This window comes from Dermacentor variabilis, chromosome 3, assembly GCF_050947875.1.
Source record: "Dermacentor variabilis isolate Ectoservices chromosome 3, ASM5094787v1, whole genome shotgun sequence".
Taxonomy (NCBI): Eukaryota; Metazoa; Arthropoda; class Arachnida; order Ixodida; family Ixodidae; genus Dermacentor; species Dermacentor variabilis.
The window spans coordinates 118,849,939-118,862,243 of record NC_134570.1 but is presented as its reverse complement, the minus strand read 5'-3'; positions in this window follow the sequence as shown (position 1 = coordinate 118,862,243).

The following is a 12,305-nucleotide window of genomic DNA, read 5'->3' as shown; positions in this document are numbered from 1 at the left end:
ATGCCTGGCCGACCCGCGGCGGAGGTGAAGCATGGGTTAAGCACTCCTCATACTTGGGCCGATCCCGAAGATAGTACACTACCGAGCCGGTCCGCTATAAGACCAATTGGGGTCCTTTGACGTGAACGTAAATATAAGTACCACGGGTGTTTTCGCATGTCGCCCCTATCGAAATGCGGCCGTCGTGGCCGGAATGCGATCCCGCGATCTCGTGCTTAGCAGCCCAACACCGTAGCCACTATGCAACTACGGCGGATTAACGGGACGGTAGACGTCAAGCTAACGCTACCTAATATTTCAATGGGCGCTGCCTAACTCTGAAGGTTTCGCGTCGATCTCATCTCGTGCTCCATCGAGGTGCAAGGCTTACAACGCCCCTGGCGCCGGTCCTCTTCATGCCAGCGTTGGCAGACGCCTGGCATCTGCACGGGAGCTGATCGTTCTGCACAGCAGGAGTTACGTTGCGTGTTTCTTCGAGCTAGCATGTGGCACCCGCTTATAGTTAGAACCCTGTCGGAAAAGTTCAAGCGCAGTGATAAAACTTTCTATTGTTTTCGTTGTTTCTAGCGTTGTTTCCACTTCCATTCTACTGAATTGGATTCTTTCCAAAACTTCGGCATAATGGTGGCAAGATTCTTAATCATCGCAAGGGGTACCGTTTTCAGAAGCCGCGAGAAACCAATGAAAATCAAATCGAGAACACAGAGTACTAGAGGTAAACTAGGAAAAGGCTGCTATCTGTTTTCGAGCATTGGTCACTCTGATTTGGCTTTTTTTTTTGTTATTGTTGGTATCGTTCCGTGCTGCTCCATCCCATGGGATGGAGCATCACAGAAAGTTATGTTGCTGGTGAGCTCGTTCATATTGTGAATAAGGTGCACCTTATTTGCAAGATGAACTAGCTGCCCTAGCAAAGTATCTTTATTGAGTACAGATCTTTATAATCATTCATTTTCTTATATAACATCTTATGGCCTAATATGCTGAAACTGAAGAGCCGGGGACGGCAAGCAATCCTTCCTGTCATATGGATGAGTACGCCCAGGAGTAGGAGTGAAATATAAGAGGTCCATTCTACAATGTTTGCGCCTTGAAACAAGTCGTTTGATATTGTGGTCAGAGCTTACACAAGTCTGCAGACATCAGGAGTCCTGAGCACTCCTCTTTCTGCGCCAAAGGTCCGCTTTTAAAACGTTCTTCTTCCCTAGTTCCCTACAGAAGGGAATTCGATGACCTCGTTTTGGCCAATCAGAGGTGTAACATAGTTCCCAGAACTCCGCCTCCGATATCCAACCTTCACAGCAACGACGACGCAATCCGGAAACAGATATCAAGCGCGCTTCTTCCACTAATCAGTTCCCGCTCGCTTCCGCCTCAACGGAGGGTGGCTGACGCGGTCGCTTCTAAGAGAGCCGCTTTTTTGGCTGTGACGATCATGATGTCACGGGTACTGCTGTCGACGTCTGGCCGGCGCTGTTGGCTCGGGGGAAACACCCAAAGAATGGGCACTGCAGATTTGAGGCGCAACACTACCTAAATTTAAGTACAGCAGTGCTTTTACATTTCGCCGTGTTGATAATGCTGCCGAACGGAGCGAAATGGCGATGCAGCTGATGCAGCGACAACGCCTCTTGCAAGTGCAGTCATGGTTAAATTAAGCTGCGCATTTTTGGCACAGCCAGTTAAGGCTTTCGCCTTAAGTGGCTCATGGGTCGAAAGATTCGTTGACCGTCCAGCGTTATGGCGCCACAATTCAAGCGCACGGAACCCTAAGCCATCAATCTCTTCGTAGATAAAAGAGCTCGATTGTCTCAGTTCGCGGTGAATGGACACCCTTCTAAATTATCAGCCTGGCTACAAAGTGTCTGCGTGTAGTTTCCTTGGTTTTGTTCATATTTCCGAGCAACGTACACGTCTCCTAGGCAGACTGGAGGAGTGTAAGTACGCCTGCCAGAACTCGAAATAAATCTGTTGTTCAAAGTTCACCCTGTGTGTTTGTCTTTTTTTCCTTTCCATTTCCTTCTCATTCTGCCTGCGCTACAAGAAATTGGAAGGCATCATATATACAAGCCGATGCAGCTACCCTCGTCGATGGAAGTATTAAAATGAACAAAAATTCATTCATTGAATTCGCGTATGTGTCTTAAGGGTCTTCACAGAGTTGGCACAACTGTTCTTATGTGTCATTTGCCACGCAGAACCAGTGGCGATGTCTATGCGACCAAAAAAAATGAGAACAAAAGGAAAACAAGAAAAGAGAAAGCATGTAACAGGAAGTAACCGCGGATTCGAATGAGGATCTCAAAGTAATTTAACGAATGTCTCGTGACAGCACGAGCTTTCGCCTTCATCCTCTTTAGCGTACGCTATACGACTGTGAACTTTTGTCCTATCTATATATATTGTACATAGCCCTAAAGTAGAGCGTAGCAATATTTATTTTTAATTATTTATTTAGAAAGATTTCACTGGCCTACGAAGAGGCATAGGGTGAGGGGAGCATATGGTAAAACTTAAAACAAAGTACAATCACTAAAAATATATCGATGCATACAACATTGTCGGTAAAGTTTAACATTTACGTGGAACAAAGTTTTGGCATTGATGCAATGGTTGCCGAAAGAATGGGAGAATGGACTTTAATCAAAAGGATGGTCCGTTGCTTAAGCAGGGGTGTGAGTCAAGGGTGGGGATGATCAAACAAATATAAAGAAAAAGAAAATAAGAAATAAGAACAAGAAACGTACTAAACGCTAGACGTTCATAACCTGCTGGCCAGACCGACCTCGCGCACAAACTCCAAGAAAGAAGAGATAGTTCGTCGGACGTCGACCTAAGGGGGTGGCGTGGTACATGCTTCGAGTGGGGTAATGACGGCTCCTCTCTGTGTGTGTCACTTAGTGTCGCGAGACCGGGACAGTTCCACTAAAGGCGCCTGACTGTCGCACGAGTACTGATGTCGCACGTACTGTGCGTCACTGGTAGCTACGTCACGTTGGCTTCTGTTTCTTCGTCTTCCTCGTTGTCCAGGCATTGTCTCTGATGTCTTCGCGTCTTTCTTGAAGCAGCGTGCACGCGCCACTTATTCGCTGCGTGCTGCGCCCGTCCTGACTTTGTGAGCCAGGGCCTGTGCGCCTCGAGGAAGCCTCTTGGACAAAGGGTGAGCATAGTGTGGTACTGTTGCCGTCAGCTCCCCATTTTGATTGCAGTGTGAGTTGCTCACGCTCCTCCTCCGGGTCCACGCGCAGGGAATGGGAGGGACTGGGTGCAGGGGAGATGATCGGGAAAATAACATCTCGCTCACTGCACTGTGGGCCGCACCGTAGCCGATGCTGTCCGAGTGCCCTGGAGCTCAGTCCACTCGCACGCCCATCCCGATGAAGAGATGCGCATGCGGCCTTAATATCATATATATACGCCCACGCACCGACTCTAGGCGTCCCCGTGAGTGCCTTTAGGGCGTCAATGAAGTAGGTGAATATTGTGAACTCTTTGCTTCTGTGGTCTGCTGTCATGTACCTCCTTGCGTTCTAAGACAATCTCCGAGAGTGGAGTAAGGCCCGTATACCGATGCACGTCTTCATTCACGCTTAAGGGGGAGGATCCATGATCACTCGAAGACACTCCCGGTGCATCCTTTTGAGCTTGTTGTATTGTGATTTGGTGAGGTCAAAGCATACCGCACAATAACAAGCCCTCGACGTGAGCACTGCCGACGTTGAACTGCGTACCAGCACCTATGCATGCGTTTCAGGAGATGCAGGAGTTTCTTCCATGTAGTTTCCATTTCTTTGGGCCAAGCAGTCCCTACCCTCCATCCTCGTGAACTGGAATGCCGAGCATGTTCACGTGGCGTTCACAAGCTCGTTTAAGTTTCTTGCCAGCTATAGGTACAGCTCGACTTTTTCCTTTCCTTGCGCCCTGCCACCGGGGAGGATGTACTTTGTATTCTACGGATACGGCTGCGTGCCTGTTTCTTTCAAATAATCCGTCTATGTGTCGAGCGCATTCTGTATTGCCTTACTGGCTATTTCTGTTCTCCTCAGAGGGCCGCCATATTCCGTCCACAATTTCACGTCGTCTGCAGATATGGTGAATTGGACACCGTGAACCTGTCGGAGGCCCACAGCCAGTCCTCACTTGACAAGAATAAACAGCGTAGGCGATAAAATCGCGCCGTGAGGAACGCCTACATTGCTCGCGAATTTCTTTGGATATGTGTTGCCACTACGGATCTCAAATGTTCGATGCTACAGGAGAAATTTAAGAAAGTTAACAATTCTAATCCCGTGGCGTGCTTATTCGATCGCGGAGAGTATGGCTTTGTTTGTGAGAGTCGAATGCTTTCCGTAGGTCCGCGGCGACTAGGATGCCAGGAACCTTCTGCCTACCCCGCCGCTTCCTGATACAACGGCAGAGAAAAAAAAAAGACTGTCCTGAGTACAAAGGCCTGGTTTGAGTCCAGTCTGGCTTGGGTGAAAGTAGGGTTCTTTTTTACTTTCCTCGAGAGGGTAGGTGAGCCGCGTGAGGACTAAGCGTTCGAGAAGCTTGTAAAGTGTTGATGTCAATGAAATAGGCCGCAAACTGCTGACATCGCTTGCAGGTTTGGCTGGTTTTGATATAGCGCTCACCACGGTGTGCTTCCACTTGGCGGAAATTTCGCCTGATGGCCAAACTTTGTTGAGCTCTTCCTTCAACTGTTGTTTTCCTTGTTCACTGAAGTTCCGCAACAACTGCCAGGCAATACCATTCTTGTCCGATGCACTTTTGGCGTTCACAAAATCGACAGCCGTGATCAATACTTGCATAGTAACAGGCGATTCGTTATCTGGGTCCGACGTGGGAACCATGCGTTGGTAAATTTCAGCATCATGGGGTATGTCTGGATGAGGGAAGTGGGCGCCACCTTCGCTTCGAACTCAGTGGGTGAAAAATCAGTAGCCAGCATTACATTCCTGACAGTATTGCACTTTCTCTTTCCAGACATGCCCTTGAAGTTGACCACAGCTTCCGCGTCCCTAGGCGCAGTGGTCGCACCATCGTTCTCGGCCAAGTTTCCTAGCATAACAACGCGACTGCGCCGTCTTGTTACAAACCTTGAGCAAGTCGACGTGCTGCATCCCATTCTAGATATATGCCTCTCGTGTTCCATAGGTTGAGGAGATGTTTGTCACGTGTAGGAAGGTGCTCGTCCACTTCAATATGTCTAGTGGCTTCCCGAGCTACAATTAACCTCTCTAGGAACGGTGCGTTCTTATCGAAGGCCGCAAAACAGGAGCAGAACATGTCCCAATCTACGACTGGTACGTCATTCTGTCCTACTCGGTGGCGTTCGCGTCGACTTCAATCCACATAGGGTAATGATCGCTGCCCACAGGGTCGGCACATCTCCAGTCATTCACAACTCCCGGAGTCGCCCAAGTCAGGCGTGTTGTCACGCTGCCCCGAGTGGAGTGCGTGACGAGTGGGGTAGCCCAGGTCGTTTTCCAAGACAACGTCGGCTGCTTCAACTTCTTTAAGAAGTATACGACCACTCTCTGAATTCCTGTCATATCCCCAGTTTTGATGAGGTGCATTGAAGTCTCCTCCTACCAATATTCGATCCTTAGGGTAAATGTTTCGCACTTCACGCAACCATACGAAATTAGCTTTGTACGCACCATTTCTAGGATTTCGTTTCGGGGGGAAGGTAGGCTGGCAGAAGCAATGTTTGACGACCTCTTACTTTACACCGCACCGCCACCACCTCTTGAACCTTGCTACAGTAATTAGCTGTGTCGAGCTTTGCTTCCGACACATTCCTGCGCACAAAGACAGCCGCCTGTGCTTCAACTGCCTTTGTTCTGCTGGTCCCACGTTTTCTTTCCAGTCTGCACGTGTAATAGGCTTGGTTCAAAATATCCTTCTTAGCCCCGGATGCCAGGAGTGGTACCTCTCGTTTCTTGCAACAGAACCACCGATGGCAGGAGCACATGTTCGAAAAGGGCATTGAGTTCGGCGGCGCACTGTTTGAGCGAGCGGCAATTTCACTACAAGACACCCGGGGACTCTTTAGGCACTCCATTGTGGCCGCTACTTTTGGTGGGCTCTTCAAGCTGAGACAAAATGGATATCATTTGATCCTGTTGTTTATACAGAGTTTGCATGAATTGCTGCACCATATCCTGCTGTGTCTGTTGCATTTGATGCGATTGCTTTATAACTTGTAGTGTCTGTAAAACTTTCATCTGCGCCTGGGGTTGTTGTTGCATTGACTGGGCTCTCATATCATTCACAAATTTCATGACCCATTCAAGAGCCTGGTATGTCTGTGGGACCACTTGCACTGATCCTCCTGGTGCTTCTTTCGACGGCTCTTCTGGTGGATTCGCGAGTATATTGTCCCCGTTGTATGGGTGCGGCCGTGTATTTTTAAGATTTGGGGCAGAGTATTTCCGTGGTCATGGAGATTGTCGTCGCTTGGCTTGGTAAATCAGCATTCTCTGCTCTTTCCATTCTGCTAGGCGATGCTGGAGTTTAATGTCGCCGAGAAAAGCGATTTTCCACTCGCATATATCTAGACAACAGCTAAGTAAACTTTCCTTTAAGTACTTAGTCTTGTGCATAAAATTTTCTCGCGAATACGTTACTGAACCCTTCGTTTTACCGAAGTATGACTTCTAACTCGCTTTTCGCAGGCATCCGTGGATGATGATTCCAATAAAATCATGGTTGTTTTCGCATAGAACCTTCAAGGCGGCGCGGCAGAGCTGAGAACCAATGTGGCGTCGACGGAGACAGTGTCCCCACCATGAAAGCTGGGATTGGTATCGAGGTACCCTACAACACAACCCATTTCATGCAACGCGCTCAGTGGTTGAACTATATTTACGCCTGAGCCAGGCGTTATTTACTAGCCATGAAGTACATAACATGATGCTGCCATTCATTTTTGAGCGTTCGGCGCGGGCGTGGCGAAAGCAAGGTATTTTTGTGCAGTGACAGACCGATATGGCGGGGGATTGAAGGTCCCTCTACCATAGGCCAGCCAGCCCGGCGCCTTTACTCCCCATTCCTGGAAGGTCGCGTTTCGAATTGAGAATGCAGAAAAGAGAAAGCCCCGTGCGTGTACGTACGTACGTATGTGCCTACATACATACATACATACATACATACATACATACATACATACATACATACATACATACATACATACATACATACATACATACATACATACATACATACATACATACATACATACATACATAAATACATACATATTATTTTACATGTCTTGCCCACCTTTTGCCAGCCGAGGCAGGAGCGCAGCTGTCATTAGCTCCACCCGGATTATTCGCTAGCCTGCTATGGGGAATCGTTTACGTCACGTGGTGAATTCGTCCTTTTGTCGAAGAAGAGTTAGCAACTTAGTAAGTCCCTAAATTGAGGGAGCGTTTTGCAGCCTTGGCAACTATAGCGACTTTCTTGGTTACTTTTCTTCGTGTGACGTAAATAGATTGTATGAATTAACGTAGTGAAATTGCTGAAGCGACAGTGTTCTAGTTGATGACTTCGACTACCAATTGAACTACTTCTAAAGACACACGGAAGAGCTTATCGCTCAGCCAGCTGAGTAGATTAGTGTCTTGTTTCAAGAGACAGCAGAAAGTCGAGATCTAATACCGCTTTAGAAAATCGTCGGTTTCTACTCCTTTCTACATTGAGACTGTTGTCTCGCCACTAATGGCGCAACTTAAAGCTACAAGAACGGTTTGGAATAGGGCCCCTCCAAAAATATAGCGTTGTAGCCATTGCGCATGCGTCAGGCACAAAAGGCGTTTGAGGGTGGAATCGGGCACGCTGATAGGACATTATTTATCATTTAAACTTGTCCAAATGGCTTTGCGTTAAGAAACGTGGCGGCCCATCGAAGGAACGGCTCCCGCCTTGCACCAGTTTCGACTCGACTCCTGGTAACTCGTTGAATTCTTAGGCAACAAGTGATAATCTATGCTATGGCTTTTCGGCGAGCGGCAAGAGCAGCACACGAACGTGCCTGAGAGTCACACGTGCCACGCGAATGTGGCACCGGAGCTTTCGAAAGGCGGCGCTGCTTTCGAGGCCCTCTAGTTTAATGAAATGAGGTGCGCCCTGCATAGGAATTTTATAGTGAGTTTGGAAAAAAGACCAGCAGCTCGTTTATTTGCAAATGATGCTGAATCCAGCGATGTGGGCTCTTAAGCGTGCGCCCATATCGTATCGCCTGCGTAATACACTTTATGTTACGACAACTAAATTGTGATAATTGTGATAACTGCATGACTTTCGCTTTGCGGTTACAAGGCCAGAGGTGTGCCTTTAATTTGTGATTCTGGTGCTTCTACGGTAAATTTATTTTGCCTCACAATGAAGCAATGCGCCTTGGGACTTTGATGTGCTGCTACAAAGGAACAAAAATAGGATATCATACGAAGATCACGTGTGCGACGGCTGCCTCGATATAGACGGAGGACATCATAACAGTGAGTTGAAAGGTGGCTAATATAATTTCCCACATCATGGTGGTGCTAGCTTGGTGCAAGACAGTGACCACTATTAGCTGGAATAAAAGTACCAGATTGTTTAACTCCTAAGATAATTACAAGTTTGCAACATCGTTGTCGTGCTCGTAACCATGCAGGGGTTATAAAAATGATTTCGTCTGAAGTAACCTGGTGATCCTGCTAGTGTACTCTCACTCACAGTGCCCTAGCTTGCCTTATTTACCTCATCAACTGTTTGTATTTAACTGCGAAAAACAGAAAAATAAAAGCTGTAGAGTACGCATCAATTTCTGATGCAGAGTGCGCAAACTAACTGGCTACATTACCCATCGTTGTGCAGCAATACAGACTTTTTAAAACCGTTTCAAGATCCACATGGAATGCAGTATTAATAACTGGCGCAGCAGTGTTAAGAGAACAGGCGGAAGGCAAGCGAAACGTACACATAAACTCCGAGAAAGTGCCGACACAGAGACTCTGTGGTTGATAGTTCTCTGTTGAAAGTCCTCCGTTTAATGGCAGTTCGCGCTTCTTTCAAAAAAATAAAAACGTTGTGCGCATTTCATGCGAAAATGTGGCACTTAGAGGGCATTATAAGATCATATCACTGTGGTCAGCGCGTTTATTTACCAAAAATCTGTCAAAATTACTCGCAGTGGGAAAATTCCGAATACATTTCGATGCGTGCCGTTGGCAGTCTATCCACACTAACACGGCGATGTTGCTGCCGCCTATTGTTTGAACTTACGGCCAATAGTCTGAAATCTAATAACGAATACTTCTATATGGACAGCAAAAGTACAAATATAAAACTCCGAGCAAGTAATTTTTCTGCTCATCATCATCATTATCATTATCCTCATCCAGTGACTTTTTGATAAAATATGCTTTGTGTCGTGGCCTGGCGAACTTGTCAGAAAAAAAAAGGCTTAAAGCACGGTCGAGGCTTGCGGTCCCGAACGATGAATTACCGCAATCAGTGCAAAATTTTCTAGTTAATATCTCGGGATAGAAGCGTGCTACAACAATACTACAAATTGGAGTCGTATTCCAATGAAATTGTCCCTACACTTTTTATTTAATATAAACACAGCAGACTGGCATATAATTTTAAACAACGTGTTAATGTAGCATGTCCTGACTACAGTGTTGCGAAAATTGCGTCGACCGAAGCACCTAAATGTAAACCTGCGCGTCAGTATTCGCATAGCTAGAATAGTGTTTCCAACCCGCCGTGGTTGCTCAATGGCTATGGTGTTGGGCTGCTGAGCACGCGGTCGCGGAATCGAATCCCGGCCACGGCGGCCGTATTTCGATGGGAGCGAAAACACCCGTGTACTTAGATTTAGGTGCACGCTAAAGAACCCTAGGTGGTCGGAATTTCCGGAGTCCTCCACTACGGCGTGCCTCATAATCAGAAAGTGGTCTTGGCACGTAAAGCCCCATAATTTTTCAATAGTGTTTCCAATAAGATTGCTGATACTTTTCACCTTTGAAGGATTTACATAGGAAAAGACGTGCTGAAACAATACCAGTCAGCATGGTCAATAGTTCAAGATGTCGCAAGGCTGTTGCACCAGCCTTTTTTGCAGTAATACCTTCGAGCGTTCTTCCACCTCGTACGCGAAGGCGCAGATGTCGCATCGTGGGTTCCTACGCTGCGAGACCCACTTCTCGAGGCACGAAGCATGCACCAAGCCAATGCTGCCTGCGGTGAACAAGGAGAATAATTGTTACTCGCTGTCCGAACCTTGAATCCTGCGCGAGAAACATTGCATCATCGAATTCAGCTTCCATGGGTAAATGCCGCGCAACAGAAACACCAAGCATCAGACAGAATATGCACTGAAGAATGCGCAGTGAAGAGTGTCTGATATGCGCAAGGTACGTCATTCTTGTCTCTGGTGATGTGAGGAGAAAGAGGCGCGCTAAAATCCGCCGCTACCTATTTATTACAGTAAGCAAGAAGGCCTAGCTCTCCCCCCCTTCCCTCGCTCCTTTGTGCCTTTTACGTGTGAGCGTGTGTGGCCCCACTTTGAAGATTCGCAATGGGGGTGTATGAAGCTCGGCGATAAAAGTTGGCACAGCGCCAAGAATGATGTCAGCGGCGCAGTTGTCACGGCGGATGATGGATGGCCTAGATAAAAAGCGAGCGGTGCTGCAGATGATGGCATCGGCAGAGCTGGCGCGGTGCGAACTGTGCGAACTCGCACAGGTAGCACGGCGCGGAGCGGATGGCTTTGGCGCCCGACATCAGCGCTCGGAGAGGAACGTAATTCACTTCTGTATTGGCGCTGGCAAAGAGCAGTCGGTGCTTCGTCGCTGTGACATAGTGCGGATGGACCGGGTCCTTCGCGTGATCTTACAGACAAACAGAAGGATAAACACTTACATACGCGATAAGAGAATAATTAGACTAACAATGACAGCAGAAACGAAAGAAAGGAACGCCCACGCGTAATGCGGGTTCACTTCATGGAACGAGGATCGTCAAATTTAAAATTTTTGTCTTCGTTATACTCTTTACTTTTCTGCCGTGAAATTTCTATGGTGAAACCGTCGACCATTTGGCTCCCTCCGCCATCTTGTCATAAGGCAAGCCACTGGTGTCTGTAGTCGCAAATATTTTAATAACGGTGCCTATTCATTTAAATTGAGGTTAGGCACGTTGCTCCGATATTACAAAAAATTTACATAAAAGAGGCCTCAAATTTTCTGGGGACCAAAAACAGTTCCAGCAGAGAGCTGTTGTATACGGCTGCCACGCCTACACATGCGTGGTGCTTAGGGGCCTCCGTTATAAGTTTACCGGGAAAGATGATCCTCCGTATACCGCGTTTGCGCAACAACATGGCAGCACGGAGACTGCCCGCTTTGATGCTGATTCGTCCGTGAAACTTAGCTCTTTCGTGACAGCAAGAAATCAATTCTAAAATCAGCCATTGCTTTGTTTCAGCAAAAAAAATTCAATTACGCCACGGATGCATACGACAACAAGCGGCATAGAAGGCCCTTATGAATTTCTTGTAGGCATGCCAGCATGTTGAGACGCTTGACGCGTTTTGATTTGGACACCTCGACAGGTTGAGCGGTCATCATATCGATTCTGCGTGTTCTTAATGTATTCTACAGACGCAGAAGGGAAACACCCAAAATATGTAAATTTTTACACTCAGTGGTGCGCCTTGTCTTTTTTACAGCTCCGCTGCTAGTCCACATTCACAGAGGGAAATGGCACAAGTTTTTGAACTGTGAACGGCGTTCGATCGCCACAGATGCCTTTCTTCCGCTAGTTCCAACGATTTCGTCACAATCTGAATGCGTGTTGAGCGGCCCAGTCGGTGCCTTGATTACAGTAGTCATCGACATTTTCCCTGTGCAATTCGGTTTAAAGTTAACATTTAGGGAAATGCCGAAGACAGTTGCCAATGAGGATCGATGCAGAGCATGCCATGGGCAAGTTTGGAGTTTTGCGTGTGCACCGCTGTAACATATGTACCCCACTCCTTTCGCAGAACCTTATTGTTCTCACATTCCTTCAATTTGTTATTGAGAGCTATGTGTTTCCCATGTACTAACGCTAACAGTTCTTATCGCTGTGCCTTTCAGCCCGCTAAAGAGTACCAGCTGTTACCGGCCCGCTCTGGCATAGTAAAACACGCCGTGGAATTGTGAAGCCATCGACTGCACTCGCCCAGTTTAGCGTACAGCATTTCTTGGGTGCATTCTCTCACCTCGACAGTTGCAGGGCTGGCGCAGCGCTTCCTCCAAACATCCCCT